Source organism: Phyllostomus discolor, chromosome 2 (genome assembly GCF_004126475.2).
Source record: "Phyllostomus discolor isolate MPI-MPIP mPhyDis1 chromosome 2, mPhyDis1.pri.v3, whole genome shotgun sequence".
NCBI lineage: Eukaryota > Metazoa > Chordata > Mammalia > Chiroptera > Phyllostomidae > Phyllostomus > Phyllostomus discolor.
In genome coordinates, this window is record NC_040904.2 from 192811417 (window position 1) to 192828754 (window position 17338).

Sequence of the window (17338 nt, forward strand, 5' to 3'; positions counted from 1 at the left end):
TTCAACCCACTGAACCACACCACCCAGGGCTGCTTCTAGACATTTTATAGTTTCAGATTTTACATAGAAACCTGAGACTAATTTTGAGTTTTTGTGAGTTATGTGTCAAAGGCTTTTTTTTTTTACTTATGGATAGTCAATTATTTTAGCAACATTTGCTGAAAAGAATATTTGTTTTTCACTACAATGCCTTTCATTTTGCCAACAATCAGTTATCCATTTTTGCATGGGTTTGTTTCTGGACTTAGTTCTGTTCCATTGATCAACTTGTATATTTTTACTCTACCATGCTACTTTGAATCCTGCAGTTTTTTAAATATATCTTGAAATAACATAGTGCTAGTCTAATGTTTTTTAAACTTGTTTTGACTTATCTAGGTTTTTGCATTTCTTTGTAAATTTTTGAATTTCTGAATTTGTAAAAAAAGCTTTAGAAATTTTTAATGTAATTGCATTAAACCTATAGACAAATTTAGGGAATATTGAAATCTCAAAAATCTTTATTTGTTAAACTCATGAAAAAAGTATATCTCTCCATTTACTTTAGTGTTCTTTGATTTCTCTAAGCAGTGTTTTATAATATTCTCTGTACAGATGTTTCATATATTTTTCTAGATTATCCTTGTATAGTTCATATTTTTGATGCTACCATAGATGGTCTTGTAATAATTTGTAACTTTAATTTCTGTTGTTAGCATACAAAATTACAATATAATTTTATATTTAACAGTGTTCTGAAACTTCATAAGCTCACTTATTCTGGTAATATTTTTGTGGATTTCTTGGATTTTCTACTTATATAATGATGTTGTGTGCTAATAAAAACACTTTTATTTCTTTCCAACTTGGATGCTGTTTATTTCTTTTCTTCGCCTGTTTTAATAGACTAGAACCTCCAGTTCAATGTTGAATAAAAGTGGTGAAAGTGTACATCCTTATTTTGTTCTTGATCTTGGGAAGAAATCACTCAATGTTGAACCATTGAGTGTGGTGTAAACTGTATACTTTTCATAAATGTCCCTTATCAGTTTGAAGAAGTTCCCTTTTATTCCTAAGATGCCAAGAAATTTTATCAGGAATGAGTGTTGATTTTGTCTAATACTTCCTCTATACCTATTGAGATGATCATTTAGTTTTTCTATTTTTCAGTGTTTTAATGTGAAGAATTACATTGATTAGTTTTAGAATGTTTTTTAAAAGATTTTATTTATTTATTTTTAGAGAGGGAAGGGAGGGAGATAGAGAGAGAGAGAGAAACATCAATGTGTGGTTGCTGGGGGTCATGGCCTGCAACCCAGGCATGTACCCTGACTGGGAATCGAACCTGTGACACTTTCGTTCACAGCCCACACTCAATCCACTGAGCTACGCCAGCCAGGGCTTAGTTTTAGGATGTTAAACCAACCTTGGATTCTTGTGATTTACGAGTATTGTCATTTAAATAAGTAAGTAGATTAAATCCCCTAAAATTTGGTTTAGGATTTTTTCAACTATGTTAATAAAAGATGTTGATATACCGGGTGGGGCAAAAGTAATTTTATAATTGTGAATATGTAAAACACAGAGTTTATTCTTGTATTATTATTTATTAATATTTTCAACATGAACAACTACTTTTCTTGTACTGTTCTGGTTTATTTTTCAGAAAAGTTATTTATCTATGTCAATTTGCTGGAAGATTTTATGTAGAATTGGTACTATTTGTTTATTGAATGTTTATTACAGTTGACCACTAATGTCATCTGGGCATGGGTATTCTTTGTTGTAAGATCTTACTTTAATTTTTTTAAAGATTTTATTATTTTTAGAGATGGGGAAGGGAGAGAGAAAAAGAGAGAGAAACATCAATGTGTGAGAGAGATATCAATCTGTTGCCTCTTGCACACCCCCGTCTGGGGACCTGGTCCATAACCCAGGCATGTGCCCTGGCTGGGAACTGAACAAGTGAACTGAAAGAATTGAGACCTTTCGGCTCTCGGGCTGGTGCTCAATATACTGAGCCATACTAGCCAGGGCTGTTGTAAGATTTTAAACTACAAATTCAATTGCTTTAATACATGTAGTGCTAGATAAATGATTCCCTTTTGAGTAAGCTTCAGTGATCAGTGTTTTTTAAGGAATTTGTCCATTTCATGTAAGATGTTTAAATGTTATTGTTATAACATTTAAAATTGTTTTCTTATTATTTTAAAATATCTGAAATCTGTAGTGATGCAAATTCTCTCATTCCTGATGTTGTTCATTTGTAAAAAATATTTTTTATTCTTGAGGAAACTTTTTGTTTTATTGGATTACTTTCACTATTACTATTTTTGTTTCTATTGTATTAGTTTCTACTTAATTGTTACTGCTTTCTTCTACTTAATTATATTTTGATTTGCTGTTCTTTTTCTAGTGTCTTTTTAAAATATGGTAGCTGAGTTCATTGTTTTAAGATCATTCTTCCTTTCAAATACAGCAATGTAATGTTATAATTCCCCTGAAATATTGTTTTAGTGGTATGCAACAGACTTAGTGATATGTTGTGTTTTCATGTCCATTCAGTCAAAATACTTGCTACTTTTTCTTGTTAAGTACTTCTTTGATCCATTGGCTGTTTTAAAGTGTGTTACTTGTTTCTATAAATTTGGGGATTTTTTTTCAGAGATCATTAATCAGTTTACAATTTATTTCTATTATAGTGGAAAACATACTCCTTATGACTAGAATCTTTAAACTTATTGAGACTTGTTGGTGAATGTTCTATGTGCACCTAAGTAGAATGGTTATTCTGCAGCTGCTGAGGAGAGTTTTCTGAAAACATACATTGGATGAAGGTAGCTGATAACTCAGTTCATCTCTGCTATATACTTACTGATTTTTTGTCTGTTACTGTATCAATTATTGAAAGAAGAGCATCTAAGCCTCTCACTATAATTATAGTTTTGTCTGTTTTTCTTGCAGTTTTACCAGTTTTGCTTTGCTTAATTTGAAGGTCTGGTAATAGAGACATAAATATCATGGTTTGTTAGTCCCTCTTAATAAGTTATGCCCTATATAATTATGAAATGAACATCTATACCTCTGACTTGTTCTGAAATTTATTTGAGTGCAATTAATACAGGCACTGCTGCCTTTTCCATCCTTTTACTTTTAAACTATGTTTTTGTCTTTATACTTGGTGTTCCTTCTAAGTGCGATATAGTCATCTTGCTATTTTATGCAATTCAATAATTTCTGGCTTTAGTTTGAACATTTAAGCTATTTGCATTTAATGTAATTTTTATATAATTAGATTTCTATTATATTTATATTTGTTTTCATTTTGTCTCAACTCATTTGTGTTTTCTTTTATACTGCTTTCTTTTGTATTAATTAAATATTATTTACTATCCCACTTTTATTTCATCCTTGTCTTATTACCTCTTACCATTGGTTTTGTTATTTTAGTAGTCATTTCAGAATTTATCACATACCTGTACATTATAACTCACTGTATATGATATCATATACAGGAATACAGCCTTATGACAGCATACTCCCATTTCTCTTCTCTCAGCCTTCATGCTAAATGTTGCCATACGTGTTTATATAACATGTATAACATATAACATATAACACATAACATGTTTATATGTTATAAACACCAAAATACATAGTTGTTACTTTTGTTTTATCAGTAAATAATCTTTTTAAAATATTTAAAGAATGCCCTGGCTGGCGTAGCTCAGTGGATTGAGTGCGGACTGTGAACCAAAGCATTGCAGGTTCGATTCCCCGTCAGGGTACATGCCTGAGTTGCAGGCCACAGCCCCCAGCAACCGCACATTGATGTTTCTCTCTCTCTCTCTTTCTCCCTCCCTTCCCGTTCTAAAAATAAATAAATAAAATCTCTTAAAAATATTGAAAGAATAAGAAAAAATTACGTACCCATTCAGTTACTATTTTGGGTGCTCTTTATCATTTTTCTAGATCCAAAGTATCACAGTGTGACATTTTCATTTTTCTTAAGGGACTTTATCATTTCCTGCAGTGCACATCTGTTTGTGAGGAATTCCTCTTGCCTTTTCATGAAGTTTATAAAGATTTAAGCTACTAAGCTATTATCTCTTTGAATACTTGTTTCTGTCCTCCCTTTTTCTCACTCCCCACACCCCACGCCCTGTTAAGGGGCTCCAACTACATGCTCATTCGGCTGCCAGAAGTTATCCCACAGCACCCTAATGCTTCTTGCTTTCTTCTTCCCTCCTTCCCTTCATTCCTTTCCTTTTAAAATTATTTTCTCTCATTTTATTTTCGATAGTTTCTATTGTTATATCTTCAAATTTATCAGTTTGTTCTGTAGGTGTCTAATCCATCATTAATACCATACAGTACATTTTTTAACCTCACTATTTTTAGTGTTTGTCTCTCTAGAAGGGTGCTTTTTAAAATTTTCTTTTATGTCTCCATGTAGCTTTTAAAAATATATGACTATATTAGGATAGTATTAACCATTTTAACATTCATGTCTTTTAATTCTAACTTATGAATTGGTTTTATTTTTCACCTTATGACCTTATCTCCCACAGGGCCTTGTTTTTCTGACTCTTTGCATGCTTGCTAATTTTTGATTGAAATTCAGACATGGTTAATTTTACGTAGATCAATGCTAGCTTTTATTGTGTTTCTATAAATATCCCCGAGTTTTACTGTCAGACTTTTTTCTTGTTTTAAAGATTTTATTTATTTATTTTTAGAGAGGGAAGGGAGGGAGATAGAGAGAGAGAGAGGGAGAGAGAAACATCAATGTGGGGTTGCTGGGGGTTATGGCCTGCAACCCAGGAATGTACCCTGGCTGGGAATCGAACCTGGGAGACTTTGGTTCCCAGCCTGTGCTCAGTCCACTGAGCTACAGCAGCCAGGGCTTGTCAGATGTTTTTAAGTTATATAGAACACAGTGATGCTCCTGGGTATTGCTTTTATGATTGTTAGGTAGTAGCAAGAAATTCTCAGTCTTGGGTTAATTATTCTCCACAAAGAAGGGAAGATTTCTGAGTGTTCTATCCAATATTCCATAAATTATGATCTTTTCCAGCCTTGCTATAGGGAAGGGGCACTTTTCTCTGATCTGTGTGAACACTGGTTATTGTTTCTTTTATTGCTTTTGTATGGTTCTTTCCCCTGTCCCTCTTTTGGCTCCCTCACACTGATGTTCTGATCTGTACCTTATTGACACCTCATGGAAGACCCTCTGCAGATCTCTGGGGTTCTCCATCTGTGCAGCTCATGTCTTCTCTTGTGTGTTCTCCTCTGAATGCTTGCTGCCTTTGTCTTTCTCAATTGAAGTGTTTTCCAATATGCTCCTCAGTTCCCCTTCCCTGTGTGTGGCTTGCAAACTGTGTAAACATGGTCAGCTGGGCAATGACAGAACTCACCTTCTTTGTTTTCATCTTTCATAGATCATTGTTTTTTTTTTACTCCTCATACCCAGTGTTTTCTTAAAATAATTCCTCCTTTATATATTTTCTCCTGTTTGTGTTTATTTGGTTGTGCCAGGCTGGAAGGTAAGTCCAGTTTTTGCTTCTCTATCTTAGTTCTAGGCAAAAGTCCAGGAGAAAGATTTTGCAATTGGGTACTTAAGTTTCTCTTTCTGTTGGAGTTACTGATATCTCTGAACAAAGACATGTTGAGCTGAAAGGATCCCTGGAAAAAATATTAGATCAAGGCCAGAAGATGAATTTTTTCGCCTCTGTAACTGGTATAGTTTCTATTTCAACGTCGATGTCAAAGCTATTTTCTTTAGTCAAGCTGATAGTGCCTGTGAGTCATGGTCCTATCATCCTCCCTATTTCTGTCTCCAGTTTTTATAGATGTTGTCTTCCCAGATCTTAGGTTCAGAAGCAATTACCCCAATCTGATCTATCTTAGGGATTTCCTTCTGTCGCTTGGTTTTTACGCGGCTTGTTTATCCCAACCACACAAATGTTATTTATCCTTGTCATTGTTTAACTCAAGGCTACAACTACAGCTTTTGGGCTGCATCCTATTTATGTATGCCCTGAAATCTAAGGCTGGTTTTCACATTTTAAAGTGTCATTTAACAAACATGCAGCAGAGACTGTAAGTGATCCACAGTCCAAAAATATTTACTCTGTCATCTTTTGCAAAAATCTAAAAATATTTACTTTCTCGTCCTTCGCAAAAAAAGTTTGCTAACCCCTGTTATAAATTTATTGTTCATGCCGTGTTTTTTTTCCATGCCATTAAAGAAGTGTACAATGACTCTGAATTTGGACTACCTGAATTTAAATCTCAATCACTTAATTTCTGTTATCTAAGTCAAGTTACTTAACATCTTATTACCTTGATTTTCTTAATTAAATGATAGAAATAACACTAGTAACTTATAGATCCTAATGTCCTATATGTTAGTTAATGGATATTCATATAATACTTCAAATAGTGCCTAGGATTTGGTAAGAATTAAAAAAATATCAGCTATTTATTGTATTAGTTATTTTTTTCCCCTGTCTTTATGAGGTCCTTAAAGTGTTTCTGTTTTTGATAGTAAATTCTTAACCTATTACAGAAAATTGACCAAATAACATACTTTCTTAATTTAGGTTTAATTGTGTTTATCAGCATTGCTTGGAATTTGCTGTGTCATTGTTAAAATAGTGTGTTGTAGAACTACCCTGACTTGGCATTTATTTTCTTAACCAGAGAAAGTATTGTTCAGGATTTCTTCAGTTTCTTCTTTGTAGAGATATCCTGAGTAGATTAGGGATCTGCAAGGCATTTGGGTCAGTGTGGGAATAGATGGTGTTTAAATGAATATTGTTTTAAATACTGGTTTACCTTAGAGTATTTCACAGACTTAGGCTGTTGTGGTTTGGAAACTTGAGCAGGGTATGTATGCTTAACAGCTCAAGTTTTTAAATCTCAACAAGTTAAAGGAGTGAATTTAAAATATCTGATCTTTATATCGCAATTATCTCCAAGTATATCTTTTTCAGGTCTACATTTACTTACAAAGTCCTCCGAACCTCCACCTCTGTGTACTCACTCATCCTTATGCATGGTGCACAAAGTATTAACGTGTGAAAGGTGCCACAAACCAGAAACTGATGGGCCTCTAGGTTTCTGGGAACAACTTTTTTGTAATGAGAGAGAAGTGGTTCTAAGCATTTGCACAATTGGAAAACTCACAACTCTAAGTAGGAGTGCTAAGCATATGACTTGTATCTGGACCATAATGAAATCAGAGTGGCTTTGAAATTATTAAATTGGTCCTTGTTTAGGATACATTTAAACTTATTGGTCCATCTTATAATAAAGTGAGCAGTCATATACCTCAGCTCTTTCTTAGTTCATTATTTCATTAAGAGCATAGTCAACAGATAATTTATAATCCTACTCTTAGAGAATGACAAATTTAATAATAATATAAATAATTTAAGTTCAGTGAAGCATCCTGTAAAACTGACAGCAGGAATCTACCTCAATAGTTTCAGAAACATCAAATCATCTTCATTTGCTAAGCTCTTTTCTGCGATATGCTGAGATAGCTCTAATTTTTTATTTTAATTGTATTTTTTATTTTTTTATTTTAATTATATTTTATTGATTATGCTATTACAGTTGTCCTAATTTTTCCCCTTTGGTCCCCTCCACCCAGCACCCCCTACTCCCTCAGGCAATCCCCACACCATTGGCTTCTCCATTTCCTGTACTGTACTTTACAAAAAAAAAAAAGTAGAGATAGCACTAACGTTTTAATTTATTTACAACAAATGCAAACATTTAAAATAATTAAATAAGCAACTTTTTCCCTAAATATTGTGCCCATCTTATTAAGCATGTATGTTATATTTTGAAAATGATGTGGAATGATTAACAGATAATTTTAAAATACCACATAATCAACAACAACAAAAAAGCAAACAAAATATAACCCAAGGCATTGAAATTAAGAACAATCTGATGGTGGCCAGAGTGGAGAGGGGAGGTGACAGTAGGGAGAAGGGTTTTCAGGAACTAATATAAAGGACACATGGACAAAACCAAGGGAGAGGGTGGAAGCAAGGGAGAGAGGTGGGTTTGGGGGTATGGGAGGAGGGGTGGGGAGAAAATACAGATGCCTGTACTTGAACAACAATAAAATAATTTAAATTAAAAAAAATACAAGTAAATAAAATACCTGATTGTAGTCATGAGTGGCATAGTGGTGTTTCAGTCAACCACAAACCAGTTATACCACGGTGGTCCCATAAGATTATAATGAAGTGAAAAAATCCTACCCAGTGACATCACAGCCGTCATGATGTTGTAGTGCATGTATTACTCACGTGTCTGTGGTGTAAATAAACCTACTGTGCTTCCAGTTGTATGAAAGCACATACAGCTATGTATATAGTACATAGTACTTTATAATGATAACAAACAACTATGTAACTGGTTCATGTATTTACTATACAATACTTTTTATCATTATTTTAGAGTAAACTTGCTCTACTTACAAAAAAAGTTTACTGCAAAACAGTAGGGCATGTTACGCTGGCAGCAGCCTCATACATCCTGTGTTTACAGTGTCTCTTGATTGCATCATTTTCTCTTGCATTTTAGTCTTGTGTTATTAGATTTACTGTGGCCCCTAAGCATACCAAGTCCTCTGCTGATCTTGCCAGTAAGAGGTTACATCAAGTGTTGATCTGAAAACAAAATTAAAAGTGATTAGGGCTACAAAAATGGAGAATCTGTGATAGTTACTGCTCACCCTTCACACATTTCACCATATCTATGATCTTGAAGAGAAGAACAAAGTGAGAGACACTGCTAAAGCATCAGCTTCATCGAAGGCAATGAGATACCCTGCCAAAAAAAATTGAGAAGGGTCTGTTTAAGTCACAGAGAAACTTCTAATGACCTGGGTTACAGGCGAGATACAGAAGTGTATCCCTGTCAGCACCACGAAGATCACAGCCAATGTAAAAAGTTTGTTATGATGTTGAAAGAAAAGGCTGGACCCACCTACAGTGTTTAATTGCTTGCTAGCTCTGGGTGATTTAAACAATTCAAGACTCATCATTTATTACATAATGGATGAAATGTCCTTATTCTGGAAACAGATGCCTAAAAGAAGTTTCATTGATAAAGAGATCAAGTCAATGTCAAGGCTTCAAGGTTTCAAGGCTTTCAAGGACAGGATGACAATGTTGCTTGCAGACAGTGTTGCAGGCTACAAATTGAAACCCTTTGTGATCTGTCACAGTGAGAACCTGAGAGCCTTGAAACAGATTAATAAGCACACACTGCCAGTGTGCTACAGGAGCAGTAAGTCCTTGATGGCCTGTCACGAGTGTAGGTTCGTGATATAGTCTTTCTTATAAGTCAGCCAGGCAACTGCTCAGCTAACTGCCTGCTGAGCAGCCTGGCACCAAGGAACAGAGAAGAGTCACATGCAATAACTATGTTATGCACTCAGTGTTACTGAACACAGGTTCATTCAAAGTAAAACATCAATATACATTAATATGCTACTCACACTCTAACAAACTAAGAGAACTATAACACACACACAGAGCAATCCATGGGGGATAATGACCCTGAGTCCAAGAGTCTCAGTCTGCAGGTGTGGGAGACAGTACTATGGTCAAGGGAGTTGTCAGCATCTTGCAAGGAAGGATCACTAGGGATCTCCAGAACCAGGTGGGCCGCAGGGCAGATGAGGTCTCCGATCCAGCAGGGCAGAACCTCCAGCAGCCAATGTCAAGGGAGATCAGTGTGGCATGGAGCAGCACTCTGGTGTGTGGAGCTTGGCTGACTCAGCAGTGGCCTGGAACTTGCCTCAGTTATAACTTAAAAGTTGTGCACTCCACCCTTCTGGGTCTTTTTGAATAATGTCTTGGCACCCCTGATGCCAAATGTGGAACTTTCCCATGAGCCTGTAGGTGGTACATGGCTATTCTGCTTGACACCCTTGATGACAAGTGTGGAATTTCCCCAAGAGCCTGTCTGTGGGTGGTTCCCCTGCAGACATGTCTCCTCTACCACATGTGCACATATCTGAGGTGTGCCTCCTTGCCAGATGCATCTGCTCTGACTTAGATAGTTTCCCTCTTGAACCAAAGTGTCATGGCTGACTGGCAGCCATCTTGGTTGACATGAATGAGTCCATTTTGTTTTATATACTTTATGTTCCTTGACCAGACCGATGCCATTTTATTGATCCTGCTCTCCACATGGCCCAGCTCATCTTCTAAGATGCCCCTTTGAATTGCTATGCCAGTGAAATGAGGTATTGTTTGGAAAAACACAGACCTTTTAAGATTAAGCTTATTGTTGATAATGTCCCTGAAATCCTCCTTTTATTGGTGATCTTCTTCCCAATTTCAAAATGGTGTCTCTTATTTCAAATACCATCTCTTTGATCCAGCCAATGAATCAAGGAGTTGTAGCAACTTTTAATGCCTATATTCTAAGGGTGACTTTTGTCCAGGGTATTGCTCCTACTAAAAAAGACACTGAGAAGATACTGATGCAATTCTGGAAGGATTACATCTATGACTGCATCAAGAACCTTGTGTGGACTTGAGATGTCAACGAGAAGTGTGTGACTGATACCTGGAAAAAAACACTCAAGAGGTTCTGCCATGAATTCAAAGAATTTGGCAAAGATGAGGAAGTTGCAAAAATCAAAAAAGTGACTGAGATGGCAGAAAACTTTAAACCTGAGTGTGGATGAGAATGACATTGAGGAATTCCAACAGGCAGTTCCCGAGGAACTGCCTAATGAGCTGTCATTGGAACCAGGACTAGGATGCATAGCCAAAGAGGCAAGAGAAAAGAAAACTGCAAGAGAAGACTACCCCCAAGCAATTGACAGTGAAGGGTTTAGTGGAAGCTTTTGCAGACCTCAATACGCTCCTTTAAAAGCTTTTAAACATGCACTCTAATACCAAAAGGTGTCCATTATTAGAGAGAATTATTCAAGGTGCATTATCAGCTTACAAACAAAACTATGATTAAAAAGAAAAGAAAACAAGCAACCACCAGGGACATATTTCTGAAAAGAGTGACACCTCCTCAAGGAAGGCCTCAGGCAAGTCCTTCAGGAGGTGTTCCAGAAGAAGGCCTTGCCATCCTAGGAGATGGCAGCTGAGGACCTTCCAGTGGGACAAGATGGAGAGGTGGGCGGCAGTGATACTGATGATCCTAACCCTGTGTAAGTCTAAGCGAATTTGTATGTTTGTGTCTCAGTTTTAACAAAAAGGTTAGAAAGTAAAAAAACAAAATTAACAATAGAAAAAAGCTTATAAAATAAAGATATAAAGAAGGAAAATAATTTGTAGGGCTGTACATTGTGTTTATGTTTTAAGCTAAGTGTTACCCTTAGCTTAAAGTCAATAACCAAAAAAAATAATAATAAGCTAGGGGGTGGGGGAAATCAGGGGACTTAATGGTCATGGAAAAAACACAATAAAGATTATATACTAAAATAAGAAAAAGTTAAGTGTTTACAGTAAAAATTTACAGTCAGTTGAGGCTATTTCTGAAGAAATGAAAATAATTTTAATCGATGTAGTGTAGCCTAAGTGTACAGTGTTTTTATAAGGTCCACAGTCCTTCACATTCACTCACAGCTACTCACTGACTCACCCAGAGCAACTTCCAGCCCTGCAAGCTTCATTGACAGTGAGCGCCCTACACAAGTATACTTTTTTTTCAATCTTTTCTACCACATTTTTGTGTACTTTTTCTAAGTCTAGGTATGTTCAGATACATAAATACCTAGCATTGTGTTGTAATTGCCTACAGTACTCAGTACAGTGACATGCCGTAGAGGCTGGTAGCCTAGGAGCAATAGACTGTACCGTGCAGCCTAGGTGAGACCGTCCAAGTCTGTGTAAGCGGACTCTGTGATGCCAAGATCACCTAATGGAGCATTTCTCAACAATCCCTGTCGTTGGGCGACATATTACTGTGTGTACTCCAGTAACTTAAATACCAAAGTAATAGTATCCAGATATTTTGGTTTCTCCAAGTTATTTTAGTTTAGTTTGACAAAGAGATGTGTAATAGAAGTTTTTCTTATTTATTTGGTTCATTCATTCATTTAAGAAAGGGGGAAGGGTTTTCAGGAACATCTACAAAAGACACATGGACAAAACCAGAGGGGGTAGGCTCAAGGGTGGGAAGTGGGGATGGCTGGATTGAGGGGGAGTTGTATGGGGAAAATGGAGACAACTGTACTTGAACAACAATAAAAAAGGTTAAAAAATAAAATAAAATGTTTCTCAGGAAAAAAAACTCTCTATCAAATGCCTTCCTTCTTTAGTGCTAACTGGGTAGACAGTAATGCATACACATGGAAACTATTCTCATGGTGCTTACAGTCCTCTGTGGAGGAAGAAAATAAACACATTAAAAGATCTACATTTGTGATATTTTATTCATTTATTTAATTCATGCAAGTACTACTGTAGATGCTGGGTATTAGTAGTAAAAAGATAAGTTTCCTGTCCTCTGAAACTTACAATATGGTTGCAGAAATCAAAAATAAAATAAACAGATGTAGTAATTGTTAAAGGAATCCAATGGCTGCTCATAATAGAAGATACCTCCTAACAGCCACAGTTCCTTAGAGGTGAAGAAACAGAGATTCCTTTAAGCAGAGTGAAAGTCACAATTTTAGCATGAGTCAAGTACAGCCTACAGAGATTCTTTGATTTTATTCACAAGTGAATAAAACAGATTAAATTCCTCTAACTTGCCTTGAAATTTCTAATATAAAGCAGCAGATGGCGCCATCACCTAATTCACTCCTACCTGATTACTGCATCCTGACTTCCATCCTACACCACAGAGAACCCGTTTTCATCTTTGTTATCCGGGACTTCCCTTACATACCACCCAAATATCACAACAGAGATTTAAGACCCATCAGCATGTCACTGGTGAGGAAACAAGCTGGGAAACTCAAACAACACATATAAACTTGCTCAAGAAATAAGAGACAGAATCAGAAACAAGGCAACGTGATGCCTTCATTAGAACGTGGACTTTGGATTTAGAAATCCTTCCAATGACATGCGTATTTTTCCGTTATGCAATTAAGTTGCCTTATCTTGGGTTGATTATTCTGTACATATATTATTACTTTTAAAGTATCCTCATTCACTCCTATATATTCTTTTATACATCAACCCAACATATATGAATTGATAAACTACAATGAATCAGAAGTTAGTCTAGGTTTTTGGAAAGTATCAGTAACCAAGACAAGCAAGATTTTAAGATTATGGGCCTTACAAACAAGTGGACAGGTGAGCCTATTCCTAAACAGATGAGATATATTAGGATATTGCAAAGTGCTTTGAAAAAAAAAAGAGAAAAACTGTATTATGTGATTGAAATAGATTGGCAGGCACCCTGATTGTATTCTGATTCAGACTGAGTAGTAAGGTAAGACTTTTTGGAGAGGGTGATAGTTGAACTGAAAACTGATTATCAAGAAAAATCCTACCATGCAAAGTCCTGAAGGCAAAGCATTCCAGCCCAAGTGTAAGTCCAAAGTCCCTGAGACAAGAACAATTCGGTGTGTTCTGTGGTGGACTCTGGCCAGCAGAGTCCCGCCTATTGTGGCTGAAGACGAGAATAAATGCACAGGGGACAGCAATCCTGTGGAGAAAAAGTGGACAGCATGGCCACTATTTCAAGGGGAGAGCACCTCGACCCTTGCCTAGACAAGCTTTTTTATGTTTTTCTTAGGTTTTACATCAAAGAAGACTTTATTATCTATTACATAGAATATTATTGTCTACATTTTAGGTACATTCAAGGGAATGAAAGTAACATGCAGATAGGGAAGGCGGTTAGCTGATTAGCTCTGTCCTTGGGAAAATTCACACAAGCTTTGCAAGTTACCTTGAAGATAGATAATGCACATTTGTTGTTTTAGACCAGGATGATGGAGTTTTAGCAAGAGCAAGCCATAACAGTCTGTATGCATTTTCTAGGCCTGATTCCCACGGGAAAACTTGGTTTGAGGGTCTGGCTCCTGCCCACCACTTGGCTTCTGTAGGTTTTCCATACAGAGCTGAGTCACATTTGCCAGATTGAAACAAACCGGTCCCCTACAATGTTCTTGTGATAAAAAAGCAGGACAGTGTACCAAGATAATGAAGGGAAGATGGTTAGAAAATGAAGTTAGAAAGATAGTGGGCCTTAAATTATCTGGATCCTTATAGGGAAGAGAAGGTATCCTAGGGAGTGTTAAGCAGGCAATAAATGGATGGTGGTGAATTGTCTGTAGAGAATTTAAAAATGGTAAATTGTATGGAAAGTTAGTCTGCCTCTTATTATCAACAAGTACCAGCGATACTAAACAATGTCAGTGATAAAATATTCCCTGAAAATAGCTTTTGTTGGCCAAAGCTTTAAACTTTTAAAGTTTACTGTTTACTGTTAAATTTTAAAACTATCTGTTTATTTATCTACACTGTCAATTTTTTGTAACTCATGGTAGTCAAGTTGTATAAATTCACAGAAAACACTGAATAATTATTGCTTCTGGGGAAAATATAGGGTTAGGTTCCTATGAGCATCTGCTCACGTTTCTGTTGACAGGTTAATGTAGAAACTTGTTTGACATATGTTGCTGTTTAAAGACACCTTAATTAGTACATATTGTTGACTCATTAACAGCGAACTCAGAGCCCATAGTACTATAATGCCTAAATTAAAGTTAGTAAAGCTCTTTGGCAGGTTGGATTAGGGAAAGAAACTGTCATACATGCTCTTCATTGCACTCTCTTTCATTTTGATGTGTGTTAGTGAGAACTGCAGAACTCTTGGCATTTAGCAGCTTCGTCCAAATCTTTGCACTACGAGACTTGTTGACACCCTGTGGCATGGCATCTAGCAGTTCAAGCTCATGCCCCTGCTGAGACAGCAGAGACACTTGGGCCCAGGATGGAAAATAGGAGGTGACAAGGAAGTCAAGTCAAGACTAGGTGGTCAGAAAAAACACGGGCTAAACTGATGGTAAAAATGTCACCAGTCTTCCACTCCCTACTCAAAAATGCAGAGGTAGCTGATTGTATCTTTCTTCTAACTGCATGCTTAACCTACTGACCTGCATGCGCAGATGACCAAGGTACAACGGCTACACAGCCTTTCTGATGCGGCGGTAATGAGCAACAGTACCATCTTGTCCCTATGGAGCAGGCGCAAAGATAGTTGCCTAGCTACCTCACAGAGGGATAAGGAACCTGACCCTGACCTGGAAAATTCCACTCCCAAACCCTTCACAAGCCCTCCTTTTCCAGAAGCCCACCATTTTGCACAAGCCTGCTTTGTCCCCAACTTACAAAAGTGGCCAGCCCTCAAGCCAGTTCAGAGGACATTCCTTTTCTCCATGCTGCCTCCTTGAGTTTTCGCATAAGCTTAATAAAATCTGTCTAAAAATTTCTCTGGGATTTCCCCTTAATTTTCATCTTGGGGAACCCAAGAATCCCACTAAAAGTAACCCCAGGTAACACTAAAAATGCCTGCCTAAGAAAGAGCTCAATGTTTGCCCTGGCTGGGTAGCTCAGTTAACTCAGTTCTTCCAGGAGAATTTGTTGTTGATTTCAGTCAAAACTTAGGGATAGACAGGCTCCTCTTAGAGCAGTTATTTTAGAAAGCTTGCAATCATAAATCCTTTCTCTGCCCTTTGAGATGAGAATCTACCACCCAAAACTTTCTTTAAGGACCTTGGAGACAGCTCTTTGGATGCAAACATTCAGGGAATTCGGGAGGTAACTCTTGCTTTCCCAGTCCCTGTGGAAGACAGAATAAGGGTGTGTAACTTCAGTGGATGCACTACCCAGCTTCAGCAGGCACTGCTGCTTCCTGTCATCACAGAAGTTTCTCTTCTGGATAACTGTAATTAACAAATCCATGCAGGTAACTTCCTCTTGCAGCTTTTAGGATTCTCTCTACATCTTTAACCCTTGGCATTTTAATTGTGATTTGTCATGATGTGGGCTTTTTTGGGTCCATCTTGTTTGAGACTGTCTGCACTTCCTGGACTTATATGTCTTTTTCCTTCACCAGGTTAGGGAAGTTTTCTGTCGTTATTTCTTCGAATAGGTTCTTGATCCTTTGTGTGCACGCTCTCTCTCTCTCTCTCTCTCTCTTCCTTCTGGTGCCCCTAAATGCAGATGTGACATTATGTACACGTGACACCATATGTTGTCCCAAAAGTCACTTAAACTATTCTCATTTTTTAAAATTCTTTTTTTCTTTTTGCTACTCTGATTGGGTATTTTTTTCTACTTTGTATTCCAAATAGCTGACTTGATCTTCTATTTTATCTAAACTACTTTTATTCCTTCCAGCGTAAAAGGTCTATCCAGAGGTATCTAGCTATATAATATGAAAGAAGTTTATTGAAGAAGATACAAAAAACATTGTACATAGGACAATGATGCTTCAGTCCCCTTCAAAGTAGGCACCTTGGGGCCTCACACTGTTCTTCCAATCACCATCAGTTGCCCTGTCATATTTTCCTGAATCTCATCAATTGTCTGTAATTTCTTCCCTTTCAAAGGTGATTTCAGTTTTGGGAAAAGCCAGAAGTCACAGGGTGCCAAATCTGGGCTGTAGGGGGGCTGAGTCACCTGGGTGATTTGATGTTTTGCCTAAAAGGGCTGCATGAGATGTGATGCATGAGATGGCACATTGTCGTGATGAAGCTGCAAATTACCAGTTGCCCATAGCTGCGGCCTTCTGAACCATCCAAATAATTTCTGTGGAGGAATGTTCAAGCTTAACACAAAATTTTAAAAAATATTTTATTTATTTATTTTTAGAAAGAGAGGAAGAAAGGGAGAAAGACATCGATGTGGGAGAGAAACAATCAGATGCCTCTCGCATGCCCCCAAATGGGGACCTGGCCCACTATCCAGGCATGTGCTATGACTGGAAATTGTACCAGCGAGCTTTCGAATTGCAGGTCAGCCCTCAATCCATTGAGCCACACCAGCCAGGGCTTAATGCAAAATATGATGCAGATTTGTTGCTCTACTTGCTCAGTCATTTTGAATGCGATGGCCACACAGTGCACATGCTCACTTAATGGCATCTACTGTCCCCACTGACTAGTACAGTGAAGTCATCATTGTTCACACATGCACATTCCAGTTCACTCTCCTTGCTGCCAGGTTACATCGATGTCACACAAACCATTCTTGTTATGTTAACAATAGCTGGACTTTTTCTAGCTAGGCCTCATATTCTTGATCTCAGAGAACATTATGCTAAGCAGGATAAGCCAGTTAAAGAAAGACAAGTATGATATGATTTCACTCGTATGTGGAATCTAATAAACAAA